This window comes from Rhodnius prolixus, unplaced genomic scaffold (assembly GCF_049639745.1).
Source record: "Rhodnius prolixus isolate KJV_2025 unplaced genomic scaffold, Rpr scaffold_5, whole genome shotgun sequence".
Classification (NCBI taxonomy): Eukaryota; Metazoa; Arthropoda; class Insecta; order Hemiptera; family Reduviidae; genus Rhodnius; species Rhodnius prolixus.
The window spans coordinates 31,355,229-31,362,833 of record NW_027411624.1 but is presented as its reverse complement, the minus strand read 5'-3'; the positions used below and the strand labels follow the sequence as shown (position 1 = coordinate 31,362,833).

At 37.1% G+C, this 7,605-nt stretch overlaps 1 long non-coding RNA gene across 1 annotated transcript; it reads right to left on the bottom strand.

Moving 5' to 3' along the window:
* Window positions 1-4,850: 4,850 nt before the first annotated feature.
* On the bottom strand, window positions 4,851-7,605 carry LOC141458753 (uncharacterized). The gene is made up of 3 exons (XR_012461160.1): window positions 7,267-7,605; window positions 6,899-7,176; window positions 4,851-5,868 (listed from the first exon to the last, which is right to left on the bottom strand). It is a non-coding gene; the product is annotated as an uncharacterized lncRNA (long non-coding RNA).

Here is a 7,605-nt window from a genome sequence, read left to right as displayed (position 1 = left end):
CAGATAAAGGTTTGTCATGCGCACGCGCACTGGTCCGGCTGCTGGTTTTGGGTGCCTGTGAGTGCGGTGCGGGCACGTGGAAGCAGGTGTCCAGCCGTTTGCTTATACTGCCCCGTGAGAAAACTACGCTGCTCAACGTTCCCACGGACTCTCCTAACACCTGACGCACATTTACTACCCTCAGGACCGGACTGCACAGCTAGCCTAGCCGTCTCCTTCTATCTCACTTCGTCATCTTTTTATCTCACTCTTCATCCTTTACTTGTTGACATTATTTCTCTTGAATCGTTACTAGTTGCTGGCTGCCGAACAATTGGGGACACACGACTGGCTGACAGTACATATCAAAGGCTACGGCATGCGTACCTTTTTTATAAGCATCATTTATTTTAGCAATATGTCCAAATTTACGAAAATTAAGCTCAATTTAGATCATACATTTTTTATTAAAAAAATCGTGATCAGCGTCAATTTCTGGTCTTCAACAGGTTTTATGGTTCAACCACGTACGTTATGCCTTGTCTTTCTGAGATGTCCGTCTAACAAGACGTTGATTACAATCAACGGTAAATTCCACAAATGCGCATAATTTTTTCCCCCAGTAATTTTAAGCAATCACCTTGTTTGTCCAAAATTTTTCTTTGAATCAACACAATTCGCGCGGTATGGTGGCAAAATCTTTCGACGTTCCGTCCGAATTACGCACTCATTGAAGGACACCATCAGTTTCTACAAAAAGTTAGCATTTTTTTAAAATTATACTTGACAGCACCATACGTATCGTAATCCTTGTTTTCAACTAGATCGTAAGTTTTTTCATTCCTTGTCTTCTGCTCTCACTGAAACCAAAAATCGGTTCTGGCGCAGAGCTATCCTACACCTAAAGGAAGAAGGATAATCGACTATTAAGAATAATGGTTGTAAAAGGTAATAAAAGTAAAGTAATGCCTATTTTTAAGGCAGATTTTGCGTCTAACCACCAAATTAAGTGTCCCGAATTGAATTTACATCATTAACACGTTGACTGCCAGACGCATTTTCGAAGGTTTGCCCAAGGCGCCGACGTGAACTTTTCATTATGCGATGCATATTATGCTGAAATATTGTTTGCACCAGATAAAATGACATAAAGTCATGCTTGGAGCAGTTTTTGAGGAATTCTTACGATTGTCCTTTTTTTCTTAGTATCCATATCAGTATCCATATTTACTATAATTACGTACTTTTATTATTTGCTGCGTCGCCGGTCACCGGTGGCCCCCACGGCGCTGTAGCCAAGTCGAGTGCCGTTCACCGGTGACAGTCAACGTGTTAAACAAAATTCTAGGCCTAGACTGGAAATTGAACCCATTAACCAAAAATACATCTTAGCTTTGCGGGCCTTGCCTTTAACCCCACAGCTATCGTGTCGTCTAAGTGTAATAGTATTTTCAAAATGTGTGCCGTTAAGCGAATTTAAATTTTTTTTCTAGTTAAAATTGTAGAACTCTAAGTAGTTCATAAGTTAACCAATTTCAAAGAAAGAGAACAGCTTATTATTAGTACCATTGTGGTATCTAAATCAAATACCAAATTTTAAGTCCGATTTTCTTATGTTGGATAATGCTGACTCACCAAAGAACCCGACGAATTACAAAAGACCACTTTTTCTGAAATTAGGGTATCTCAAAACTAATATTTCCGGTGAATCTCAAAATCAAAATCTGTACGATTACAGTAACTTCTCTTCCTTAGAGTCAGAGAAAGAATTTGGAAGTTTTTTTATTCTTGTCCACTTATTTACAAATGTACAGTGGACAAAAAGTAAAGTATATCGCAGTGCCTTCCTAAGTAAAAAATTTATTTTATTGTATGAGATGGTCTCTAGGTTACTAATGCTTCAAGCGATGTCTAGGGTTTTCAGGAAGATAGATGGTAATGACGATATCAGGGGATAGGCATGGGTTGAGAAGGCTGGAATGGAATTTTCTATGTTTAGATGTAACCAAATCGAAAACGAAAGGGAGATAGAGGTTATTATGGATAGCGAAATTGAAGACATAAAAGGGAGCGTCTGTGATTCGGCGCATTAGGGATTAGGATGACTTGATGCGACGGAAAATAGAAAGCTTGGAAGAGAGAGTAAAAATATCAGTTCAAGTTCGGAGTAATATTTTTTGTTTTATTTATACGAGGGTCGTTTGAAAAGTCCGAGCAAAAATAAAAACTACTTAATTTTTTGGGGTAAAACTTTTTTATTTTTCAACATAGTCTCCTTTTAGGCTTATACACTTCGTCCAACGCTGCTCTAGTTTGTTGATCCCTTCCGAATAATAGGATTTGTCCAAGTCTGAAAAATAGCCATTCGTTTCTGCAATCACCTCCTCGTTTGAATATAATCTTTTTCCCGCCAGCCATTTCTTCATATTGGGGAACAAATAGTAGTCCGAGGGAGCCAAGTCTGGAGAATAGGGGGGATGTGAAACGAGTTGGAACCCTATTTCCATTAATTTTGCGACCACAACTGCTGAGGTGTGAGCTGGTGCGTTGTCGTGATGGAAAAGGACTTTTTTGAGGGCCAATCATGGGCGTTTTTCTTGCAGCTCGGTTTTCAAACGGTCCAATAACGATGAATAATATGCACCTGTAATAGTTTTACCCTTTTCCAGATAGTCGATAAGGATTATTCCTTGCGAATCCCAAAAGACAGTCGCCATAATCTTTCCGGCCGAAGGAACGGTCTTCGCCTTTTTTGGCGCAGATTTCCCCTTGGTAACCTATTGTTTAGATTGTTCTTTGGTCTCAGGAGTGTAGTGATGTATCCATGTTTCATCCACAGTGACGAAACGACGCTTAAAGTCCTGCGGATTCTTCTGGAACAGCTGCAAACCGTCCTTGCAACACTTCACACGATTTCGTTTTTGGTCAAGCGTGAGCAATCGCGGCACCCATCTTGCGGATAGCTTTGTCATGTCCAAATGTTGATGCAAAATATTTTGTACCCGTTCATTCGAGATGCCCACAGCACTAGCAATCTCACGCACCTTCACTCTTCTGTCATCCATCACCATATCATGGATTTTATCAATGATTTCTGGAGTAGTAACCTCAACAGGGCGTCCAGAACGTTCAGCGTCACTTGTGCCCATATGGCCACTCCGAAAATTTTGAAACCACTTATAAACTGTTCTAATCGAAGGTGCAGAGTCACCATAATGTTTATCAAGCTTCTCTTTAGTCTCCTGAGGCGTTTTGCCTTTCATAAAGTAGTGTTTAATCAACACACGAAATTCTTTTTCGTCCATTTTTTGAAAATCACTCGACTTCCTCGATTCAAACGAATGCCAAACACAAAGAAATAGACTGATCTGGCTGAAACTTGGTGTGTGTTCTTCCAAGAGATGCTACTAACTAAACATAAACTCGATACGCGCCAGTGGTGCTATCTCTCTGACTTTGCACGGACTTTTCAAACGACCCTGGAAAAAGCTGTGGTTACCATTTAGCCAGTATCTGATGTACCAATCTTGGTTTAAATATCGGAAGGTGATGTAAATACCTTTACTAGACGTAAAAGAAGGTAATTGACAAAAATGCTTAGTAAAATGTAGGTTCATTCACAGAATGGCTAAATGGATTACTGGCAAAAACAAACAAATGAACAGCTGTTCCAAAAATGAAACAAAATCCTAGAATAAAGTAGTATAAAGCCATATGTATAGTGGAGGTAGAAAAGGCGGGAATCACTCCTGGAGAATCGCGCCGTTACGGTAGATGGAGATTAGATGCGGCGTGAATGTTATAGTCGGTTAATATTATGCTGACATTCCAAGGTCGTAAATATGTGCATGTATATACGATATATATATATATATATATATATATATATATATATATATATATACTTGTTGAATCTATCTACACACACAATGGATTGTGTAATGAGCGCGCCAAGAACTGCCGACAACTGCCAGCAGAATATTGTTTCTTAATTAGTGTTTACAGTCTGCTGACTCCTTGGCGTTACCCATCACGAATAGAGTTCGTCTACCGTCGTAACTATTTATCATCAGGTTAGGATAATTGTATGATATTTTCCACTTTCTCACACTTATACTTTTGGTGTCATCAACAAAATTAGGTGTCAATAAATTGCCACGCTAAAAGCTCTTTTATAAATACCCTATCAAGTCCTGCGCAGCCGTTTGGTTACTTGCTTTTACACTTTGCACCATTTTTCAATGGATTAAAGTTGCATTTAAATCTTTAAAAGAGATCAGTGGTCTAACTATGAATGAAAATCACCAGATAGCAGTGTAAGCGCGACATTAATTTTTTAGAATGAAATCCATCGCTTTTCGATAGCCAGGCCCGCGCCAACCCTAATCAGCGCTGTCGTGCAAATGTCTAGTGAGAAGTTCAACAATCACCTTAGTTATAATGAAATGAGAGGTTCATAAAAAAAAAGAAGAAAAAACAGAAAATCTTTCCCTACATTTACCAGAAATTTCTTCGTTTCTCCTTACAATATACCATTTCTATGCCGGGTTAGATATTACACCTTAAGTCTGCTAGTTTTGATTTTAGAGGTTCTGATAAAAATAATAATAATAATAATAATAATAAAGCCAGGGAAGGGATTAGCTATGAGGTTAGCATACTGGACTCCCACGCGGAGGTCCCGGGTTCGAATCCAGCTGCTGACCCCTTAGATTTTTCTCTTCCTAGGAGCTTCTTACAGCTCACTGTCCGGTGATGGACAGTGTTGTCTGTAACGAGAGAACACTGTCCGGAGGCCGGCAGTGCACTGAAAAAAGCTCCGGGCGCCAATAACCATAGATGTTGACGCGCCTTAAATAAAAAAAAAATAATAATAATAATAATGCCATTTATTTGGTTTCAGAATAATACATTTTTTATATATATAATACATGTTTTTTATGAAACAAATAAAACAATAACTTTTCAAAAAGAAAGAATACTATAATATTGAGTAATTCTTGAAACCAGGCCCACTACTGAGCATAGGCCTCTCCCATTAAACTCCATAATCCTTCGTCTTTCGCCTTCCTAGTCCATGATGGTCCAGCATGTTTTAAGAAGTCATCCGCCCATCTCTTCTTTTGTCTGCCGACCCTTCTTTTCCTGAATTCCAGAGACCAGTTAGTAAGTCGAGTAGTCCAATGACCATCTTTCACTCTCATCAGCTTTCCTGCCCATTTCCACTTTGTCAGCTTCACCTTTTTTATAATATCCGTCAAACCAGTTTGCTCTCTCATAAATATGCTCTTGACTTTATCCTTCCGACTAACTCCTAACATACTCCTCTCCATAGCTCTCTGAGTAGTCTGAAGCCTATTTAGATTTAGTTTTGTGCAAGACCAGGTTTCGGCACCATACAGAAGGCAGGGCATTACGCATCGTTCTAAAACTTGACTTCTTTGTTTAATATTAATATTTCTATTTTTTACTAAATATTTCAATGACCAGTATTTTTTCCAGGCAAGCGTAATTCGTCTTTCTACTTCTTTGCTGGTCCTGTCATCAAAACTAATTAGCTGCCCCAAATAAACTGTTTCTTTAACCCATTTCAGTTTGACATTGTCTAGTGAAATATCTTTAGTCTTATTATTGGGATTTGTAAATAGAACAGTTTTGTCAAGGTTAATAACTAGTCCTGCCTCTCTGCTAGCTGCCTCTAGTTCTACCAGCATTTTTCCTAAATCTTCGCATGTATTGGCAAACAATTTTAAATCATCAGCAAATCTGAGGTGACTGAGTTTCCTTCCTTCAAAAGTGATGCCATAACCTTTCCAGTTTAAACATCTAAACAGTTCTTCAAGAGCACAGTTAAATAGAACAGGTGACAGTGGGTCTCCTGTGTAGTATCTGATAAAAAAGCAAATATTAAAGAAGTTCAAAAAGAAGATAAATATTGGAAATCTCTGCTAGTTTTACAAATGATTCCTTATTTTCTAGTTCTAGCATTCTCATTTTAGGCCATGAACATACACGTTTGGTCAGCTAGTTTTGGAAGTAGAAGTTCAAAAAGAAGATAAATATTGGAAATCTCTGCTAGTTTTACTGAATATTTCTTATTTTCTACTTCTAAAATTCTATTTTTATACCAGGAGTTGATCGTACACATTAGGTCGGCTAGTTTTGGAAGTAGAAGTTCAAAAAGAAGATAAATATTGGAAATCTCTGCTAGTTTTACTAAATATTCCTAATTTTCTAGTTCTAGCATTCTCATTTTAGGCCAGGTCATGAACATACACGTTTGGTCAGCTAGTTTTGGAAGTAGAAGTTCAAGAAGAAGATAAATATTGGGAATCTCTGCTAGTTTTAATAATGATTCCTTATTTTCTAGTTCTAGCATTCTCATTTTAGGCCAGGTCATGAACATACACGTTTGGTCAGCTAGTTTTGGAAGTAGAAGTTCAAGAAGAAGATAAATATTGGGAATCTCTGCTAGTTTTACAAAGTATTCCTTATTTTCTACTTCTAAAATTCTATTTTTATACCAGGAGTTGATTGTACTCATTAGGTCGGCTAGTTTTGGAAGTAGAAGTTCAAAAAGAAGATAAATATTGGAAATCTCTGCTAGTTTTACTAAATATTCCTTACATTCCTTACTAAAATTTGTTCACATATCATTTTAAGCTTCTTTAATTTTAATTAGCTATTCCAAAAACCATCTTCGACTTAGTTTATTTTTAAAATAGCTTCTTTTTGTTTACTTCTATGGTTTAGTAAACAGATGCTGGAGTAGCCAACTGTCACTGTAGTTGGATACGACAGAATGAATGTTGTAGCCAAACGGCTACGAATCAAAAAAATATGTTTAAAAAAGAAAATTACTTAAAAGAGAGTTTTTTTGAAACAAAACTAAAAATACATGCAGTGAAGTAATAATTACTTAGATTAGAGTGTAATTATCAATTATTGTTTAGGTTTGCCGCTTCGAAAGTAGCTTCTGTTTTTAGGCTTCTTTTCATAATTTTTGCGAACTTCCAAGGCATCATCATGCTCAGATTGGTATTGCTAGCTGAATGTGACTTCCTTTCTTGTACATCTCCTTCGACATTGCCCAGTCCTCACCGTTTCCATTCAACTCCTTCCTTTTGCACTAACGCACCTCTTTTTTTGCCTTCTGTATCCATCTGATAACACTCCACGCTTATGTGTGGGTGAATCCTGAATATTCACCCCAAACATGCAACATTAACATTTTTGCAAACATAGTTTTAGTGAAAAACATTAAATTAAAACAAATATACAACTTACTGGGTCTATTTAGACATTCATAGAGTAAATCTTCTCTGAATATAATTGGCAAGCTCCAAATATTGCGAGAAGAATATGTGATTTTACTTCCAATTTATCCACAGCTGGTTATTCTTAATAATATTTACTTCGGTAATTATAAACTCTTTGATAAAACGATACTTGATAAACCAGACAAGTTCTTCTTTCATAGAACTTGATCTTCTATTATTTTTTTGTTTAACCTGTATTGGATATACACACAGATACTATAAATAAAAATAAAACCAGAGAATAGAATGAAGAGTTATTAGGAAGGTTTCACCTAAGCATTGCTAAGGTTTCTTAAGCAGTTTCAAA